The sequence below is a fragment of the Panthera pardus genome, unplaced genomic scaffold (assembly GCF_024362965.1).
Source record: "Panthera pardus isolate Hobbes unplaced genomic scaffold, ASM2436296v1 HiC_scaffold_16, whole genome shotgun sequence".
In the NCBI taxonomy this organism is placed as follows: Eukaryota; Metazoa; Chordata; class Mammalia; order Carnivora; family Felidae; genus Panthera; species Panthera pardus.
This window is the reverse complement of record NW_026526721.1, coordinates 72,390,828-72,412,747: the sequence shown is the minus strand read 5'-3', so window position 1 is coordinate 72,412,747 and position 21,920 is coordinate 72,390,828. Positions and strand designations below refer to the sequence as shown.

The window sequence follows — 21,920 nt, the reverse complement described above, 5'->3', positions numbered from 1 at the left end:
GGCATCAGTTGATTCTAGTTCAGAGCTCTATGTAGCATGGGACTAAAAAAACACCTGTGACCCTTTGGGAATAAAAGTGGAATGGCATAGATCCTGGGATATTAGGCCTCTGGTCTGATTCTGTGTCCATTCTGAGTCTGGTCCCAATTGCCATTTGGCTCCCATTCATTAGATTCTTTTCTATGGAGAGCACAGACAGAGCAAGATCTAGTCTGGGGTAACTGGCTACTGAGGACAGGTGCTTTGGTACCCTGTTCATTATTGTGATCACCTTGGTCTCCAGGTCCAGTCTTCATCTGTGCATGTTCATGATGATCAAGTGTCATGGGGATTGCATGACTAGTTAATGTGGACACTAGAATGTTAGCACTAGAAGGAACCTCTTACATCACAGAGGGGAGTGTAAGGCTCAGCCAAGAGAAGTGACTTTCTCAAGGTCACACACTAGTTAGTGCCAAGAGATAGGATGAGAATCCAGAAATCCTAACTCCCAAATCAGTGTTCTTTCTATCACCTTTTGCTGTCAAAACTCATCACGTATGAGTTGATCAGCATATTTATTTCCCAGAAGAGAAGGCTACTTGGGGACCTAACATTATTAATAGAGTGTTATTTGGTATATACAGAAGACTAGTCCAGGGTTCGTGCTGGAAATAAATGGATGAAGCCAGGAGTCAGGGATACAAAAAGCCATGCTGAGAAAGCCACCCACGGAGATGCTTGTTCCCTATGTTGGGCCCAGGGAAGACCGAGGCAGCCAGGAAACTTTTTGGAACTGTAATGGATAGTCAAGGAAGAGGCAGGGCCCTGAGATGAACCTAAGTCCCTGAGTTAGAAGTGGAATTATTCTGAGAAAGAAGAGAGAAACCAACAGAGGGAAAAGTTAATCCCTTCTTAACTGCTCTTTGTTCCTGTACACACGCTGAAGCAAGTAGGAGGAATTTCCAGCCCAGCACCCCCAGTGAGAAAAGTCTGATCACTTGATTCATTTAACCTACAGCTAGTCCAAGAGGGGAGAGCTGCAGGGACTTAAAGGGACACAGCCATTTTATGGGGAGAAACCTGCTGTGGAATGAAGTTTCAGTCGTGTTTGTTCCCAGGTCAGTCTGGTGGCCACAGCTGGGAGGGAAAAGATTTCCTTGATACCAGGCTCGGCGGGAGGGGGGCAGGGGCGGTTGGGGGGGGAGCAGCGTTTGCAGGGGCTGCTGGCAGGATACGGCTGCTCCCTCCCCGACTCTCTGGAAAAATACAAGCAGGCAAATTTGAACTTGGCTCTTGAATAGGCTCATTTTGTAGATCCATGTAATTTGAGCACCCAGCAACCCCTGGGGCCTGGTCTCAGGTGACTTGCCCCTTCAGCAGCTCTGGAGACTGCCAGAAAGGACTGGCCTCTCAGAGCCCAAGCTTAGTGTCTTCTAGCTCCAATCCAAGGAAACTGTGGAGGGTGACTAGAATGTGTCTGATGGCCTGGTGGTCAATCCTAGGGCACAGCCCTCCACTCCACACAGGAACCAGAGTCATATTTGATGGGATTCCCTCAAAGGCACCCTCGTGACAAAGAAGATGAGCTCGGTGGAAAATTTCTGAGAAAATGGTGAGGTGTGTGACAAAACCAGGGTGAGCTGGAGGTAACTAAAGTGGAGCCCCAAGCAGCTCCACAGGGACCAGACAGTGTGTTCATACAGGCCCACACTCACGGCAGACATTTGTCCCCACAGCAGATGCAGGCCAACTGCCCAGGGACCCCCTCCACGGCAGTTCCTTCCCTCTTGCCCGAAGGCAGGATCAGGCTTGGCAGTTGCATTCCAGAGGCTGAGAGTAGAAAACCCAGTCTCTCCTTGTGTCATCAGTTCTGGCCACAGTGCTGTGGAGAGCTCTTTTCCCAACCTTCTCTGTTCATTCCCAGATCCTGAGTAACAGCACTGCAGAGCAAGGGTTTATTAGGAAAGGTACAGTTGCTTGCTCAGGGACTCTGATGGAATACAAACACAAAGAGAAGACTAAGGGGTAAAATGAAGTTCCCATGTGATGTCCTCTCAGTGGGCAGCCACCCCCCATTGCCTGGGAAGTAGCAGGAGGTATCCGTTCTTTCCCAAGCAAATCCTGGGTTGGAGACCACTGGTTGGTGGCCTCAGAGCTATGGAGTTCCACCCTGAGGAACTCTCAGGCCCTCAGGGGAGAGCACCAAGTTAGTTGGTCAGCATGGACATATGGCCCATCCACTCTGTGTCTAACTCTGGGTTGGTAATAGGGAGGCTGCAGACGGGAAGCCAGACATAGCCCCACACTTGTGGAATTTACATTCTAGTCAGGACAACAGCAAACCAAAACCACAGGTGCAACAAGTATCATGGAGGAGACGGGAGAAAACGAAGGGGCCTGGAGGGCCCGGGAAGGCCTCCCGAGGAAGTGACCTAAATCTCAGATCTGGGTATTAAAAACTCATTAGATGAACAAAGGAGGGTTGGCAGGGACTGTATAATTATAGCCTTCCCCTCTTATTGCATAATCACAGAATTTTCAGTTGAGTATGTGGCTTCTCAGAAAGTGACTACATTTCCCAGCCTGTTCTACGGCTGGATGTGACTGTGTGACCGCATTCTGGCCAATGGGAGACGAGAGGAAGTAGGGTATCAAATTCTGAATCACGGGGAAGGGGCTTACCCTCCCATTGCCCCTTTGTCCCTTCTACTGGCTGCAATGTGGCAGTGGTGGGGAGCCTTCTTAGAACATGCGAAGGAGGGTAGGGCCTCTGGCGACCTCTCAGACCAGAGCTGCCATGCCAGCTTGGGGTTTTATATGAGACAGAAATAAACCTCTATGTTGTTTAAGCCATTGTCACTTGGGTCTCTGCTATAGTAACCAAATATCCTAACCTACCCATGGTTTGAGGGAATAGCGAAGGGCTTTTTTATATCTTAATTTCGTCCGATCTTCCCAAGAACCCCAGAAGTTGGAGATTATGATCAGCACTTTAGTGTTACAGAAACTGAAGCTGAGAAAATAATTGTCTTCTCCAAGGTCACACAGTGGTGGAGCCAAGGACCCCCAACTCAGTTTTTCACCCAAGTTCCAGGAATACGCACTGTGCCAGGCTGCCTCCCTCTCTCTAGAACGGATTTTAGTGCATCCTCCGTTCATGAGATGAGTTCCCACCAAACCATCCACACTTCACCTTCACCTTCTCCCCTGTGCCAGTCTAGTCATTGGCTCATGGTCTTGATAGCACACGCCCTGACCAGCCCCATCAGCAGGTTTAAGAACCTACATGATGTGGTGTTTTCGGGTCAGGGATGTCAGACTACTGTCACTTTTCTCAGGGAAGCTCTTACATTTTACTCTAAAAGGGAATGCTTGGAATAATCCCCCCTCCCCAGCTTAACCTGCCCTCCCTTGTGCAAAGGACCCACGAATTCTCGACACCAGCACTTAGCCCAGGGAACCCTCTGCTCCCTCATTAGGGCAAGTTGCTTCTTATTATGACAGTCTAGACTTCTCCTCCGGACTCTCCTCAGGACAACGTGTAGGAACAATTCTGTTATCTTTTGTTGGCCCTTGACTGATTGCAGGAGGAATTGTAGGCTAAGCCATGTTCACACAAATCCTCAGTTGCTGTTCTCCAACTGAGGCGCTCCTCGGGTTATGAATCACCTCTGGGGATACAGCATCTGAATAATTCAGATTTTAAAATATTGATTTTTATTCCTCACAGCCAGGAGACAGCTTTACACGTGCATTTGGCTTGATCAGGCCTTGGTGCGCCTCATGCCTGTAACTCGCAAAGATTTAATGGGGCCTCCAGTGTGCAGAAGACTGGAGCAGCCAGGGAGGAAGGGTTGTGGCAGGCTCAAGTGGACACCCCCGGGAAGCCTGTGGCTTCACGTGGGACCCAAGGGCGGGGTCAGGGTACAGGCCGTGTCCTGAGAGCTGTCTCAAAGAAACAAAAAGCTATGTCAAGCAGACCTCCTCTGGAAGCCTTCCTCTTTTCTTTCATGGGGTGCCCTTCAGACTCCTTTGATGTCACTGCCCACAAAGGGACACCTAAAAATCCGGGTCCTCTCTCTGCACTGCTTTTTTTCTCTAATTGCTCTTCTCTTGACTTGTCATATTGCTTTGGGACAAGAGGACAGAGTCTGCATCATGGCCAGTTCCCTTCCTTGAACTCCTGACCCACATATTCATCTTCCTTGAAGATCAGCCTGGATAGTCACCCTCCCCGTGCCCCAGATGGAACTCATTGTCTTCACCCCCAATCCCGCTCCTTATCCTGTTCTCTCTTTCGGATGAGGATGCCCCACCCACCCAGTCACCCAAGTCTCAGTGTAGCCATCTGGTCACTGAGTTCTGGCAGCTCCTTTTTAATGTCTTTTATGGCTAGTCTTCTCTATATTTGCTTTTCAAGTATGTTCCAAATAGTCTCCTAGCTGATCTGTCTTACAGCATTCTTATTCCTCCAAGCCACTTTCTGCACCACTGTAAGAATAATTGTCTACAAGGCAAATCTAATCAGCGTGGGATTTTAGAATTCTTTCAATGGCTCCCTCATGCCCTCAAAGTAAAATCTAAATACCTCAACAGGGCCATTTGAGGCCTTTCCTGTTCTGGCCCTGCCTACATCTCTCTCTCCCTCCCACTTGCAGACACTGATCTCCCAAACTGCTGTGTTCTCACACCTCTGCGCTTCCGCCCATGTTGTTGCTCTGCCTTGAGTGGCGCTCCTCCATCTCAGTTTCACCCAGAGCTCAGTTCAGGCATCTCCTCTTTCAGGAAGCCTTCCTGACCCTCCAGCCCCTCATAGCACACCGTCAGACACACACATCACCAGCTAGCCGGGGAGTTCGTTGAGGTCAGGAACTGTGTCTCGTTTGTCTTGTCCTAGAGTCTGGCAGATGCATTGCATGGGAGCCGGTTTGCAAAAAATAGAATTTTCTGCTAGTAAAAGCTGTTTTTGGTATGGTATGGTGATAGTAAATAAGTGATAATACAGAAGCTTGTAGAAGAGATTCCTGCAGTGGGTTCGAGGAAGTTAAGCCAAAGGACCTTCGGTCCTTTCCAAATCTGAAATTTCATCATTTGAAAACACTGACATTTGTCCAAAATGTTCAGGGGCGCCTGGGTGGCTCAGTCGTTTAAGTGTCTGACTTCGGCTCAGGTTATGATCTCGCGGTCCGTGAGTTCGAGCCCCACGTCGGGCTCTGTGCTGATAGCTCAGAGCCTGGAGCCTGTTTCAGATTCTGTGTCTCCCTCTCTCTCTGGCCCTCCCCTGTTCATGCTCTGTCTCTCTCTGTCTCAAAAATAAAATAAACGTTAAAAAAATCAAAATGTTCAGCCATCAACATATGTGGCAAATTGGCCATTTTCTCCAGAAGGGGAAGCAAACGCTGTCACTCATGGCAGTTTCACAGCACCTTTGCCCTAAACATTTGGGTGTGTGGGGACTTCTCCATCTCCTTTGGACCCTGAATCTCAGCTCCTGACCTACTCTGACTCTTGGGAGGAAATCAAAGGGCAAGAGGAGGAACCGGTGTTCTCAGAAGAAGAGAAATTCACGATCCCCCTGGAATGAATTAGGAGTCCATTTGGTAAAATATTATTGAGCTGTTATAAAGAATAAAGTAGGTTTGTATATACATGAAAGATATAGGTTGAAAAAGAGCAAATTAGGGAATACCATAGATAGTTTGATCACTTCCACATATTTAAAAAAAAGAGGGGTGCCTGGGTGACTCAGTCAGTTGGACGTCTGACTGCGGCCTGGAGCCTGCTTCCGATTCTGTCTCTGTCTCTGTCCGTCCCTTGCTCATGCTCTGTCTCTATCTCTCAAATATAAGTAAACATTTAAAAATTATCAATCAATCAATAAAAGAATATATGTAAGTATTATGCATAATTTTTCTGGATGAAATTACTTTGGGAAAGTAGTTATCTGCTGTGGACAGTGGGAATGGGAGAAAGTGACTTTCAGTTGTCACTTTGTATGTTTTTATGTCGCTTCTGTTTTCTAACATCTTATCTTTTTAACACCAACAGATTTGACCTAGAATGTAGGATTAGGCTAACCTTATACTTCTTTACAGTTTTCTGTTAAAAAAATTAAAATCTAATATTTTGATTCTCTCGAGGCTGGAGAAAAGGGGATGGGGACTAACCTGGCCGCAACCAAGATAGATTTTACTAGCTCCAATTCTAAACATGAAAAGCCAGAGTCAGGAAAGCAGAAGGCTAAGGGAAGGGAGAGCTTCTTGCCTGAGATCATTCTGTGAAAAGATGTCAGAGCCAAGAACAACGACCAGATCTTCTGGGTTCCAGTGTGACTCCTCAACTATACCTACAAGGAAGAAGGAAAACGGTGGTGGGGAAGGGCGATAACATTTGCAGAAGGCCTACTGTGAAGGCATTTTATACATTTGCCAGCCAACTTCTGTCCTTAGAAAGACTTTAAAACAGCAAGATCCAGCATTACCATGAGATTTCCAGAGTTAAAAGTCTTAAAGCAGGCACAGAAGTTTACTTTCTAGACCCAGAAGGAAACACAATAAAAATGGTAGCCATGCAAACTCCTTTACCGTGTATCGTGGGCATCTTATTTTCCTGGGGATCCTATTTGCTGCAGACACTTGTTTGTGGAACATATGCTGGTGCCTCAAAGAGACCTTTCATGTAGTGATAACTGAAGAAGGTGTAGTCTGGGCAATTAAGGGTTAACCTTAAAGTCAGGGCCTCCTGCCAATCAGAAGATTGAGAGCAGTATTTTTGGCCATCTTGAGATTCTGGTTCCGCCTTACAACGCAGTTCTCTCAGCCTGCCCAGATCAGCTCTTCTCTGCATCCCTGGATCTTAATCTCTGTGTTCCTCACTTTGGATGGGTAACCTGACCTTGGTCCTCAGTTGCTTATGGGATAGAGTTGGGGACTTCAGGGACAGCAGTCAAGGTTTGGAATAGCCACCATGGGGAATGGAACTCAAGACTGACTGATAAGCCTCATTATTCTTCTCAGGATCTCCAGTTTTTTAGGGACGGATGGGTCATGCAGGATAGATTTCATACTTTCCCCATTCCCCATTAGCAGAGAGGACTTGCCAGACCAGTGGATCAAAGTGAGCCCATTTCCCAGTGGGATGAATGTCACCTCCCCATTCTGGGCACTCTCCCAAGTGGGTGAGATCTAAGACATCGCTCTGACTTAGCTGTGTTTCCTCTGTCTTTCATACCAGTTCTGATCAAAGAGGGGCATCGGCAGTTATGTCTGTGGCATCTCAGTTAAGGTGATGACTTTGATTGCAATCAGAGGTGGGAGAGTTCATGGGATGGAAAATGAAAAGGCATCCTGTGAACAAATCCGTTCTGCCTGAGAGAGGCATAAACCTTGATCCAGGTGCCAGCCTTTTCATCCCACGGAAGATTGGAGGTGGATGTCATTTCATTCACAGGTAAAAGCAGGGAGTTGTGTGTGGTAGGGCCCTGCAATTTTCCACTGACTCAGCCTGTGACCTTTCGGGAGAGATCTCAGAGAAAGAGAGGGTGAAGAATACAGGTTTGCCTTCCCAAGGCTCAAGTGGGGTTTGTCACTGGGGCTTGTTTTAGGAGGCGGGTGTCGGGAGTTGAGTTAATCTGACTACTTGGGTCCCGGATATTTGCATCACTGATCCTTGTGAGACCCCTCTCTTGGATTTATTTACTTCCTTATTCCTTTTACTCCTCATCTTGAAATTCCACCCCCCTCTCTCACACATAATGATTTTTGTGTTTGTCTCTTCATCCTTCTGCTTGCATGCTTTTATACAAATACTATTTGTTTGCAGTATTTTTAATTTATGTAAATATTCTATCTCATTGTTTCTTATCTTTTTTCACTGTTTTTCCCCCTGTTCTTTTTTTTTTTTTTTAGTTTATTTATTTATTTTTGGTGGGGGGGAGAGGTACAGAGAGAGAGGGAGATAGATGATCCCAAGCAGGTTCCATGCTGTCAGCACAGAGCCCGATGCAGGGCTCAATCCCAAGAACCGTGAGATCATGACCTGAGCAGAAGTCAAGAGCCAGACAAACACTTAACAGGCTAAGCCACCCAGGCACGCATCCCCCTGTTCATTTCACTGCCTTAAGCATCCACGTTGCTATGTGTACAACTGATCATTTGCTTCAGTCCTGCGGCATAGTACTCCATGGTGTGTGTTCATTACATTTTATTTCTCGATCTCAGCGCCAGAAACTCAGGTAGCCCCCAACTTCCACTACAAGTGAGTGTACACGAAGGATTTGCACGTCTCCTAACACAGAGCTGTATGAGGATTTCTTGGGATATATACCTAGCAGAGGAATTGCTAGTATGCTACACTGAAAATAGTGTAAAATTTTCAGTGAAAAAATACACTGACTCATAACACCAGATCGTTCCCCTAGAATGTTCACCAGTGCCCCTTTTTGCTGTCTTCCCATGGGCGGTGTGCAAGCACCGTCATGTCCCACGTCTCTGCCACCACTGGGTGTGACCCTTCTTTCTATATGTTGCTAATATAAAAGGCAAACAGTGATATCTCTTTGTCGTTTTAATTTGCATTTTTCAAATGTAATGCAGTAAGCCTGGTGTTCATAGCTCTTCATCTCAGGATCTGTTTCCCAGGAAAATTGACTTGTTTGTGGAGTTCTGTGTTCTGTATGATGCGTGTTTATATCCTTCCTCTGCTTTTTTAAAAAAAATTTTTAATGCTTATTTATTTTTGAGAGAGACAGACAGACAGAGTGTGAGCGGGGGAGGGGCAGAGAGAGAGGGAGACACAGAATCCAAAGCAGGCTCCAGTCTCTGAGCCGTCAGCACAGAGCCTGACACAGGGCTCAAACCCACAAACCGCGAGATCATGACCTGAGCTAAAGTTGGACGCTTAACCAACTGAGCCACCCAGGCACCCCCCTTCCCCTGCTTTTCTATTGCTGTCATAAATGTTTAAGATCCTTGCATATTCTTCCTATCAGCCTCTATTCCTATTTTGTCATCAGTCTGTTAATGTTATCTTTTGTTGATTAGAGCTCTTTTGTTGATTAGAAATCCTTAATTTCGATGTGATCAAGTTAATAAAATTTTGTGTTATGGTTTATGTTTTTGAAATTTGGTTGTAAAAGAGCTTTCCCAGATTACAAAGATATTTCCCTTCACTTAATTCTACGAACTTTATTTCTACTATTTTTCTTTAACCTTTTATACTGCGGTCTTTAAACTGCCCAGAACCCTCTCTGTGTGTGGCATTAAGGAGGGATCCAATTTTCTTTTTCTCCATGTAGCGAGCCCATTTCCCAAATGCCATTTACTAAATGCTCTTCCCTTCCCCCACCATTTGTGGTACCACCTTCATTCGATATTAATTCCTGACATACACATGAGTGTATCTGAGCTCTCTCTTCTGTTGGCCTATTTGTATGTTTTTTCAACTACTGTTTTTTTTTATCATGTTGGCTTCATAATATGTCTGATTATCAGAAAGGGTAAGACCTCCTCTTCTCTCCTTTTTAGAAGTTGACTTAGCTGTGCTCCCATGTCTTTCTCTGTCCTGTGCCACCATAGTTTGGGTATAAGTTGAGTTCAAGTGTTTTGGTTGAGCTGGGAGCAGTGGGCCTGCCAGGCAGCATGCTGGAACGTAACCTGCATCATCAGACAAGAGGCACAGGGGAGAAACTTCAGGAAGAAGTCAAGCCAAGAGATGATATCTGGCCAACACTGGACACCAGAAAGTCCTGACAATTCTCTGCAAAGTGGAATCCAATCTGATCCAAGAGAAACAGTCAAAGGCACACAGGTCTTAATGAGCCTGGGAACCTAATCAGAGGCATTAGTAATGCACGATATTAACAGTGCAGTCCTGCCAAGGAGAAAACCCTATCTGTGTCCTTGCTTGCTTGGCCTGTGCCTCCGAGGATTGCAAGGGTCTGTCAAAAGGTTAGCTCATTGCCACCTTGTCTCTCTGCTGCTTCTGCAGCTCTTCAAATGCGCTGTTCTCAAAACCTCAGCTTTCAGGCATGTAGCATTTTTGTTTTGTGATAATTAGGAGGCTGTGAGCAGGCCATGGTTAGTCATCCGTGGTGTGAAGATGACGGCTGCTCCAGCTCTGGAGGTGCTTTCGGGTTCAGACACGTCAGGCTATAGTTAAAGACAGAAGCTGATGCGGGAGAATGAGGTGACTCATCGTCACAACCTTGAAAACCAAGTTCAAGGAGAGGGCCAAGGCTTTCCAAATGTAGAATCTGCTCGTTGGTGGTGCTGAAGCTTCACCTGGGCATAGGTTATGCTGTTAACTTCCATTTCCTCCTCACCAAGGACTGGAAGGCCAGGAGAATCAGCTCTGTTTGGTTCAGTCTGAACAGCTGACTTAGCATTGACCCAATTCTGCAAAACCTGTTCTGGGTGTTTGTGTCTCCCTTTGGCCTCGTGATGTGTTTTTCACCCTTCATCCTCCACTGCTGTATGATGCTCGTGTCCCTTCCCTTGTGGGAAGGGGAGGCCTACATCATCTCTTCCCTCTGGAGAAGGGTCACATCCTGACTGGGGATTGACCTGGGCAGGGCTCTCATTTGACCCGTGGAGTTCTGCTGAACCCCAGAAGGTCAGAATTCAGTGGCCTTATTGCTTTGCCTCTCTGTATCTGGAGAAAAGGGGGGGAAGGCCTTAATCTCTCCTCTTCATTTACCCCTATTTCTTTTGCTCTGAGTACATGTTGAAAGCTCAAGAGAGTCCATTAACTATCCTTCTCTTTCCTTTGAGTCTTCTTTCAATGCAATGGTCAGTGTTCAGAACCTCTTCAGCCTGTGTCAGAGACTAGCACAGTGTCTTAAACAAATTCAGACTCAGCTGAAGGACTTTCAGAGGACTTTTGGGGTCCTTACTCTGAGGGCTATAGGAGGGCTTTATCTGATGTTGGCCTGCCTGGAGTCATAGAGGGTAGGAAAGGGATTGGGTATGGCTTCGTTTCTCAGAATCGGTGAGTGAAGGAAGCAGGCTAGGCTGTGTTTTAAGACACTTAGTGGGATTGTCTAGGAAGAATCCACTCAAAAGCCCTGGGACCTAACACATAGATGAGCAAAATATTCACAAAAAGAGGTATCTCGATGGTGGGGATCAAGATGTTGACTAACTCTGTGGAAAATTAGATCACCATTCTCCTTCTGCACTCTCTATCCCAGCCTTTCAGGAGGAAAGGACGGCTGTAGTCCAGCCCTCGGTCAGGCCACTGGACAGGATGCTGGGCGGAATGAGACTTGTTCACACAGTCTGCTCTGGTGCCAGTCAGAGGCTGATCAGATGTGGCAGTAGGACAATGACCTTGTTTAGGGCTTTGAGGATCCTGAAGTGTTCCTCTACCTCTAAAGCCTCTGCTTGTCCACATATCTAATTAAAGCCAGAGAATCTGCAGCCCAACTCTAGAGGGCTATGAGTTCATCAAACACTTAGGCAGAGATGCTTCTTACAAAAAGAGCAATTGCATCCCACAAATCGGCTTTCCCATATTTGGTCTTCTCCCAGGGATATTAAATATAACTTTTCATATGTTGCAGGCTTCACGTAGCCAACCATGTGGCTAACAGACTTCTTGGTACGGGCTCTAAATTTGGCCTAGCAGTCCCTGAGGGGATCTCTGAAAGTTAGGCTGTACTAAACCACTCTGAAAAAAGTTGCATGTGGGTGAGAACAGGTGGGCAAAGGCAGAGGTGGGTCCAAGTAAGTGTGTATCAGGGCTCTCCCTCCGGCCCACTGTTTCTGCTCCTTGGGCCACCACTCTCTCCCTGCAGCTTCTGAGAAGCTCAGTTCATTTCTTGTCAACTTGGCCAGACCAGATGCAACCAGGAAGAGCTGTTTTTCCAGGAATGGCAGTTGGAAGCCACTCTGCTATGCTTTCCTGTGGGCTATGGGTGCTGTAGGTGAAGAGAAGCTGGGGAAGAAAGCTCCTTTATGATCCAGGGGCTTTGATTTTTGCTTGAGAAAGCAGGGGGAAGAGACCTCAGGACAAGGAATCAAAGATAGTGCACAGAAGGATTGCAGATAGTAAACTATCCACAGAAAGATGCATAGGCTTGCTAAAAAGGAGAAGAAATACGAAGACAGAAACAAGCCTCAGGCTCCACCACACAATTTGCCAAAGCGGGACCCACCCTGACTCTAAAGTTTCAACTCAGGTCAGTCCATCACATACCCCCAGGACAAGTGGCCACAAAAAATGAATGTCATTCACTTTCTCTCATGGGGAGCATTTGTCTTAGCTTCTGCGCAATTCTGCTTCTTGGTTTTATCTTGCAAATCCTCTCCCTTGACTCCTATCGTATATTCCTAACTGTTTTGGCTTCCCCAATTTGACATGGCAACAGTGACTACAAATGACAAAACTCAGTGATAGCACAGTTCTGTGCTGGGGAAAATGGCATATTTAATGGCGTTGGAGACCCTATAAATCAGTTGCGTCTTTCTGGAGAGTCATCTGGCAATAGCGAGAGCTGAGTCCTAGCCATGGCCCGTTCATTCCATGTAAGGAAGCACATCTGGAACAAATAAACACGAAAGGATGAAAGAACTATTGGTATGAAAATAACCATGTTGATGTTATTAATACTAATGAACTAGAAATGATACAAACGTTCACCCTGAGGCAAATTACGATGTGCCTGCATAATGGACACAGTATTACAATTAAAAGTGACAAACACGAGGACCTTTGACACAAAAAAAATCTGAATATGAAATAATATTAGAGAAAAAACACACCGAGAAGTGTATACTCACTTTTATTGTACAACGTGAAAACTTGACAAGCATCAGAAGGGAATGAACAGAAACAGAAGCCCTCAATAACATGTGATGGGTGTTTTCCTCCAGAAAAGTTGTGTAAGTTCATAAGAAAAGGATCGCCTAAATAAAATGGAAAGGACAAGACCACTTTCTGGTAGGTGTTCCCATGCTGGCTTGGGTGAGGGGCTTGACTCCTTTTAAAGTTTTGTTTCTTCCTGGATGTGCTCAGCTCAAGGAGAGGACAGGAGCCTTTCTAAGATCTCTCACCTCAGTAGCTCAAGGAGAGGACAGGAGCCTAAGATCTCTCACCTCAGTAGCTCAAGGAGAGGACAGGAGCCTTTCTAAGATCTCTCACCTCAGTACTCAAGGAGAGGACAGGAGCCTAAGATCTCTCACCTCAGTAGCTCAAGGAGAGGACAGGAGCCTTTCTAAGATCTCTTACCTCAGTAGCTCAAGGAGAGGACAGGAGCCTTTCTAAGATCTCTCACCTCAGTGGCACTGCACTCCACACTCTGCTCCTGCCACCCAACAGTCTGGTCTGCAGAAACTCCTCGGCTTCCTTTTCCCTCTCCTAACTCATTTTTTAAAAGTTAACCTGAGCCAAGAGCCTACTGGAAAACACCTGGAGAATGTTTGCAGCAGTGGGTAATTGAGATGGCACCAGACTGGGGGGCCCGAGGGCCATGGTTCTAGTTCCAGCTTTGCCACCACCTTGCTGGGTAGTCATGGGCAAGTCATTCTAGACTTGCGCAAGTCAGGGTCATGGTTTCTCACCTGTGAAATGGAAATGTTGGATCAGGTTTTTTCTTTGTTTGTTTCTTTCTTTCCTTCCTTCCTTCCTTCCTTCCATCCATACTTCCTCCCTCCTTTCCTCCTTCCTTCTTCTTTCTTTCTTTCTTTCTTTCTGCAGGGGAGAGGGGCAGAGGGAGAGAGAGAAATAATCTTAAACAGGTTGCACTCCATGAAGAGCTCAAAGTCCGACGATGGCTCGATCTCACAACTGTGAGATCATGACCTGAGTCGAAATCAAGAGTCGAATGCTTAACCAACTGAGCTGTCCAGGTGCCCCATGGACCAGGTAATTCCTAAAGTCCTTGAATTTCTTTTTTTTTTAAATTTTTTGTTTAACGTTTATTTATTATTGAGAGACAGAGAGACACGGAGCGTGAGCAGGGGAGGGGCAGTGAGAGGGGGAGACAGAATCTGAAGTAGGCTCCAGGCTCTGAGCTGTCTGCACAGAGCCTGACACAGGGCCCGAACTCACAAAGTGCGAGATCATGACCTGAGCAGAAGTCGGTCGCTCAACCAACTGAGCCACCCAGGTGCCCCAAGTCCTTGAATTTCTGACATGTCTATGGTTCTATCTTTATTGACTCAGAACTAGGAAGAGTCCTGAAATGGGATTCACGTCACTCTGAGGCAGGGAATCAATTCTGCCATCCAAGGCCACTGCCTAGAAACCCTGGAGGCCAGGGTACCTCTCTCTGTAGGCGCAAAGGCTCATCAAGGAGATTAAAAGAAAAAAAAAGTGCATGTTTTGGGCCTTTGTCAATTAATAACAATGAATAACAGTTCAATGTTTCTTAAAAGGGTTAAGGGCCTGAAGTTTCCAGAAAGAAGTAGGTCTCCTGTAAAAGAAGACCAGAAGAGTCCCTTTGACCTCGAGTTCCCAGATCGAGACACTCTGACCAGCTCTGAAACAGCTCATTGGGATGGCAATGATCAGAGTTTGGTATCAAACTATTCCTCTCATTGTGCCTGTCCAGAGAACCAAGCAAGCTAAACAGGAGTGGAGTCACAGAAGCTTCAGCCAACTGGAGAAAGGGCATTTGAAACAAGTCAGAACTCTTCTAGGTACACTGTGATCAAGAAGAAAAAGATTGGTGAGAGAAAGGTAGAAACTAAGAAAATGTGGCTGGCTGTGGTGTGCAGGGAAGGCCCATATGTCCACTTCGTATAAATCTAATGAGCATATCTGTCCTTTTGCAATGAAAAGTGGATGATGAGGGGTGGACAAAGGGATGGAAAAAGGGAAAGCTTTTGTCTGCACTTGACAGAGAGGATGAATGGCCTCTTGGCTACTTTGGAGGCTGGGCTGCAATAAAAGAGTAGGTAAAGCTCTTCTCACTGAGAAGAGGGGCACTTGAGCCCAGGAATGTCCTGCCGGCAGCAAAGATCTTATGGGAACAATGAACAGAGCATATTTTACGACATGGAGCTGTATGAATTAGTTTTCACAAAGTAACAAATCATCTCCAAAAGTAGCTTAAAACAACGATCAACAAAGTAACAAATCATCTCCAAAAGTGGCTTAAAACAACGACCATTTATTTAGGTCATAGTTCTGAGGGCTGGCTGGGCAGTTCTGGGCCGGGCCAGCTTGGCTGAGCTCTGCTAGGCTCTTGTGCATCTGTGGTCAGCTGGTGAGTCGGCTGGCAGTTGAATGATTCAGGATGGCTTCACTCACATGTCTGGAGGCTAACAGGCTGTTAGTAAGAATTATGGAGTAACTGGGCCACATGCCTCTCATCAGCCAGCAGACTAACATGGGTTTGTTTATGTGGCAGCAGATTTCCAAGAGCAGCAAGAGAAGAAGCTGCAATGCCCCTTGAGGCCTAGGCTTGAAACCTGTACATTGTCATTTCTAAAGCATTCTATTGATCAAAGCAAGACACAAGGCCGGCTAGAGTGACTGCCTGTCCCAGTAAGCCTGGGACTGAGGGATTTCCCAGGACACGGGACTTTCAGTACAACAACTTGGAAAGTTCTGGATAAACTGGGACAGACAGTCGCCCTAATGGTCAGCCCAGATTCAAAGAATGGGGAACTTGACTAGACATTTCTCCAAAGGAGATATACAAATGGCTGGTGAACACACAAAAAGATTTGCAACCTCACTAATCATTAGAGAAATGTAAATCAAGCCACAACAAGATACCACTTCATACTCATTAGGATAGCTATTATCCCAAAACCAGAGAATCAGAAGTGTTGCAGAAGATGTGGGAAAAATGCAACTCTGGTGCATTGCTGCTGGGAATGTCAAATGGGGTAGCCCATAAAATTACGCTATGGATCCAGCAATTCCAGTTCTGGGTATATGCCCCCAAGAATTGAAAGCAGGGGTTCAAACAGATATTTGTACACCTATGTATGTTCACAGCAGCATTATTCACCATAGCCAACAGGTCAAAGTAACCCAAGAGTCTAATGGAGAACCCAGGTATGAATGAATAAACAAAATGTGGTCTGTGCATACACTTGAATATTATTCAGCCTTAAAAAGGAATTTTTTTTTAATTTTTAATGTTTATTTTTGAGAGAGAAAGAGACAGAGTGTGAGCGGAGGAGGGGCAGAGAGAGAGAGGGAGACACAGAATCTGAAGCAAGCCCCAGGCTCTGAGCTGTCAGCACAGAGCCCGACGCGGGGCTCGAACCCATGAGCCGTGAGATCATGACCTGAGCCGAAGTCAGACCCTCAACCAACTGAGCCACCCAGGTGCCCCACAAAGAAAGGGAATTCTGATACATGCTACAACTTGGTTGAACCTTGAAGATGCTACACTGAGCGAAATAAGCCAGGCACAGCATGAAAATACTGTATGATTCCACTTACGTGTGGTACCTAGAGGAGTCAAATGCAGGGCGATAGAAAGAAGAATGGTGGTTGTCAGGGGCGAAGGGAGGAGAGAAGGAGTCAGTGTTTCATGAGTCTAGTATTTCAGCTGGGGAAGATGAAGAGTTCTGGAGATGGATGGTGGTGATGGCTATCTAACAATGTGAAGGTGCTTAATGCCACAGTGCTGTGCATTTAAAAATAGTTAAAATAGAAAATTTTATGTTATGTATATGTTACCACAATAAAAAAAGGGAACAAGGAAATGAGCTATCCTAGAAATGAGAGGAGCTACAAACTCTTGTGGCCATTTTTGTCCTCTGCCACAGGGGTGAGCAGGAATATAATTCAATAAGGCTGAGCTTTTGCAGGAGATCATAGTTTTTGAGGAAGTGTTCTGGGAGACAGCAACCAACATCCAAATATCGGCTATTTTGATACTTACTCTTTCCTTTGGGAGCCAGTTGTGACTTGTGGTTTTTCATCTGGGTAGGAAAACAAGAGGGAATGAGAGAAGATACATGCTCATGAGTGAATGGGATGGGGAGGACATGTGGTAAGACTTTGGAACTGACCAGAAAAGTAAGATAAAATCAAAATAAGTCAGAGCCCTAAAGAAATCACTCACCTATTTAGAGGGGTCCCAGTTGCCCTGTCCGGCTTCCTGGATGCCGCTGGTAAATTGCAGCAGACAGAGCAGGCGGTCAATAAGGACACACCTGAGGCACCCGAGGAGCTGAGCCCACGGCAGCCTGGCTCGTGTGCTGCCTCCCCTCCTAGTCTCTCTCTGTTTGGTGTTCATAAGAGTCTGTGTTTATGGGAAACTCTGAGTATGCCTGTTCCTCTAGTCCAGTGGTGAGAGAAGCAGACGACGGGGAGGAGTGAGGAAAGGCATCAGTGCATGTGGGTGGCCAGACGGGGTAGAGGCAGAGGAGGCAAAGGAAGCCGTGAAGCAGATGACCATGAGAAAAAACCAATCTCCCAAGAATGCCGTGGCTGGAAGGGACTTGGAGAGCATCTTGTCTACTCTACCCATCAGAGGATAAGAAAAATGAGTCCAGAAAGCTTCACAGACTTGTCTAAGGCTACCCACCCAGGTGAGCAGGAAGTGTCACAGCTGGTAGTTGGGACCCATTTCTAAGCTGGAGCTCCATCTCTGCCTTCAGTGGCTTCCAATGTCTCACTGAATCTTCTCCACACTAGTCACTGGAAGAGAGAGTGGCAAAACCTGACCATGATGTGCCTTTACTGCCCCAGATTTGATCTACTGCAGGGGAACCATGCCCTCAGGTACACACACACACACACACACACACACACACACACACACACAAGTCTTCTAGTTCCCTCGGCCCTGCAAAGTCTGGTACAGCAGTGTACCTGTCCTCTTATCAGCTTTTTAATTAAAGTCTTCTATATTTCCCAATTTCCCCACTCAAGTCCATGGGGAGAAGTTATTTTTAGGTGTTACAGAAAGTACAGTGCAGACCAAATCTTTCTTCTGAGCTCTGTGACTAAGATTTAGCTTGCTCTGGGTTTGTTGCTTAACACTTAAAGGTCATCAGTGGGTGGGCATAACTTGTCTCAGGAGGCTGAAGTGCTAGGGGATTAAGTAGCACTGAATGCCATAACCTCCTCCCCTTTTTTTGTCCAGGGAGGAAAACTTCTTGGACAAACCCCAATGAAGAATCATCTGGTGAATTAATTTACTGATCCAGTTGCCTTTTCCAGCTGGGAAGATTTCAACATTGGTAAAAGGTAGTAACAGGCCCCCCGAACTCTGCAATGTCCAGGGCTCATTGTGGTGCCCTGGGAATCCCAAGATGTGAATCTACACACATTCATTAGGAACCTACTATGGACAAGTGACTGTAGGCTTTTCAAGAGGGGACAGATACAGTGACTGCCCTTGGGGAGCTTACAGTCTGGTTGCAAGGAAATAAGGCAAGGACCCAACTCAAGATAAATGGACAAGATGAGGGTTCAGAAGGCACCAAGCACTTGTATCTGAAACACAAGTGGTATAGGCTGGAACCAGAGAGCAAACGATCTGGAAATGCCAGCTTGGCCACCACCACCGTCCTTTCCCTAATGCTTGCCTGTCAGGGCAGTGCCAGAGAAAGGATCCAAGGCTACCTTGAGAGATCAGGTCAGGCCAAGTGGGGAGGGACATGCCAAGAAGCTTGAAAATGAAGCTGTGGGCTAAAAGGAAGGCAGGGAAAGGGCAGAAGCAGAACAGGAAGCCAAGAATTAAGTGGGGTGGAACACTATATTAGTTAGGGTGCAGATTTAGCTACATGGGACAGAGACCCAGAGTAACTGTGGTCTGTTTTAATAAAATAGAAGTGTATTTATCAAGTAAACTCTGAGCTGATAAAATGGTTCTGCTCGGTGAATCATCAGAGGCACAGGCTTCTTTTCTGCTCCATCATCTCTGGGTTGTTGTCCTAATTTGCATGGTTCGATATGGCTCACCACCACCACACATGGTTCAATATGGCTCACCATCCACACTTCAACCAATAGATAGGGGGAAAGGAACCATGGCCAGGCAGCCCCCTTCCCTATAAAGGCAAAGAAATTGCTCTTGCCATTTCCACTCACATCCCAATAGCCAGAATCTGGTCACATGGCAATGCCTAGTTACAAAGGAAGAATGGGGATTGTCACCTTTATTGTGCATGAGAAAGTGCTCTGCTAAATTTTTTTTTAATTTTTAATGTTTATTCATCTTTTTGAGAGAGATAGAGACAGAGCATGAGCTGAGGAGGAGCAGAGAGAGAGGGAGACACAGAATCTGAAGCAGGCTCCAGGCTCTGAGCTGTCAGCAAAGAGCCCTACATGGGGCTCAAACTCAGGAACCGTGAGATCATGACCTGAGCCGAAGTTGGACGCTTAGCCGACTGAACTACCCAGGCATCCCTCTGCTAAAATTTCTAAGAAGGGAAGAATAGGTATTGGAGGACACCAAGCACTCTCTGCTACAGAGACTTGGGCTCGAGACTGAATTTAACCCTCCCCAAGAAGAGCTGGACCTCACTGATTTTACATAAGCAGATACTCTGTCCCACTCTACTCTAAAGAACCTGAAAGGCTTGCCTTCTCATCTAGTAGGCGAGACGGCTCTGCCCTCTAATGTCCCATGGAGGCATCCTCCCTGTCTCCCTGAGTCCTGGGTACAGAGGCTTGACACTGAGCCTTAACCTGATGCGTCTCTATGGGGATAGGGAATGAGAACAGGAGCCAGGCTGGCATCATTCTGCGTACGTAATAGAGCCGGAAGAGTTGTGAAACCCAGGAGGTTCTGCAAGGCTGTTCTGCAGTAAATACTTGTTATAAAAATAAACCTATCTTGCTATTCAACAACAATGAGCAATACCCTAGGGTTGCCAGCGCTAGAAGTACTCGTACGTCTCTGGGCACAGTGCTACAGGATGCGGGCCAACCACGGCAGCACGCACAAGCACACACCCTCTCCCTCAGTCTTCTGCACCTCACTACAGACTCAGCCCTCCTTCAGGGTTTCAACCGGCCAGAGGTTAGGACCACAGCAGGTAGAGAGAAATGTAAAGTCCCACCTTCGAGTGAAAATCAAAACAAAACAAAATAATTGGCAAGGCAGGGGATGGGGAGCTTGGCTGCAGCTGGTGTACCAAAAAGATCCAAGGGTTTTCATGGATTCTGCCATTAATATGAGCCAATGGTTGGGAGTTAGCATAAAAATGCTAATGTGGTCTTTAACTGCGTTGGAAACAGTGGAGTGTCCAGGACAAAGGGGGTTGTTAATCCTGTTTCAGATCAGAGTAACACACGAGGTACATTCAGAAAAAAAGGCTCTAGAATGGCAGGAGAATTCAACACTATGGAAGTGAGAGAACTGGACCCCTGCAGCCTGGTGAAGGCCCAGATGGACACATGACCATCTTCACTTACCTGAAAGGTTGTGGGATAAGGGAGCAACTTGTTCTGTGTGGACTCCAAGGGGAAAGTTACAGCCCGGCCAGTTTTGTTTCAGAATAGAATTAGAATTGTCTAGAAATGGAATGCTCTTTCTGATGAGAGAATGAGTTCTCCATTGCTGGGGTTTGAAAAAAGCTAGGTAAATCTCCATGTGGGATGCTTGGCAGAAATTCACACATTGGGTAAAGACAGCACTAGCTGATCTCTTGAGTTTTTTCCACCTCTGAGGCCTTATGGTTCCGTGCGTTTTGCTTTTTAATTAAGCTTTTTTTATTTGGAGGTAATTATAGGTGTATATGCAGTTATAAGATATAATACAGGGAGATCCTATGTACCCTTTACCCAGTTTCCCTCAAAGACTGGCAAGACTGTAATATAATCTCACAACCAGATTATTGGCCATTCCGATAAAGTCTGTCCTACGTACCTGCCCTTAAGGAGGTACCAGTCTAAAGGAGAATAAGACATATACATAATCAAAAATAGTTCAAGTTTGGGTATAAGATACCCAACTGAGCAGAGCCAACCAAATGCCATGGATGACCAGAAGACAAAAAAGATCCCATCTGCCAAGGGATGTCCGGGATGGGGGGTGGGGATGGGATGGAATTGAGGAGCCTTGAAGGAAGAATAGGAACCTGACAGAGGTGGGCATCCTTAGTTAAGGACCTCTGGGCACCAGGCTCATTAAAAGCTAGAAGATAAGCCGACTTGTGAATGACTTCCTCTTGTTACAGATCTACTACAGAACCCAAAAGTGCCAAAGAAGTGAACATAGAAGCCTGAGGAGTCTTTGGCAGACTCCGGGCTGTGCTTCATCCTGTTCCTACTTCCTCCCTAGGGCCCACGCGTTTTGGGTGTTAGCGTCTGCTGAATGAATGCTGGGTGAAGAAATGAATGAATAGATGTCTGGCCCTGTTGCCCCAATTGTGCTCTCCTTCCTGCTCTTCCTTGCTTTTGTTCTCCCACAAAGCGTGCAAGAGCATGAAATCAATGGCATTGGTTTAATCTGGGTGATTGCCTAAAACCCATGTGGTTTTCTGGTGTTCTAGGAGAGCATGTGATGCTGATTAAGTCTGAGGTCACAGGTGCCCCACAAAACCCCCAGAGGCCAGTTAATTTTTTTCTCCTCTGTGGCTACAGGTTCTACACTGCTTTCAAGGCATACCCCTGTTCAAAGGAACCTCATATTCCACAATAATCATCTTTTCCTTAAACATTTTAACAATCAAGCCTGCAGAGCAAGTCTCTGTACTTGGTTACCTTTGCCCCTGCCTAATCTGCCTCACCTCTGGGTTTGTGGTGTGAGAAAGGAATGTGTTTCCTAGAATGGCAGAGCTTGGGGTGTTGAGGAGGAAGTCTTTGAAATTTAGAAATCATCTGGCCCTACCCCCTTATTTTAAGACTGGAAAATGGAGGTCAGGCGGGGGCATGTCCTGCCCAGTGTCGTCTTGTGAGCCACTGTGCAGTGGGGAGCAGAGTGCCAGCCTCTTCCAACGTTCAGTCCAAGGCATCCAGCTGTCTCCTCCTCCGACAAAGCCAGCCCCTCTCAAGCCTCCTACCCATGGCCATGTGCC

The 21,920-nt window shown here is 46.4% G+C and overlaps 3 long non-coding RNA genes across 4 annotated transcripts in view; 1 reads left to right on the top strand and 2 right to left on the bottom strand.

Annotated features, from left to right (window-relative positions):
• LOC109266565 (uncharacterized) overlaps positions 1-21,920 on the top strand; it is a 122,872-nt gene that overhangs the window by 68,750 nt on the left and 32,202 nt on the right. The window lies entirely within an intron of this gene.
• Positions 12,384-13,648, bottom strand: LOC128777268 (uncharacterized). The gene is made up of 3 exons (XR_008422475.1): positions 13,542-13,648; positions 12,762-12,887; positions 12,384-12,520 (listed from the first exon to the last, which is right to left on the bottom strand). It is a non-coding gene; the product is annotated as an uncharacterized LOC128777268 (long non-coding RNA).
• Positions 16,398-20,935, bottom strand: LOC109266566 (uncharacterized). Its single transcript, XR_002079767.2, has 3 exons — positions 20,317-20,935; positions 17,477-17,589; positions 16,398-16,868 (listed from the first exon to the last, which is right to left on the bottom strand). It is a non-coding gene; the product is annotated as an uncharacterized LOC109266566 (long non-coding RNA).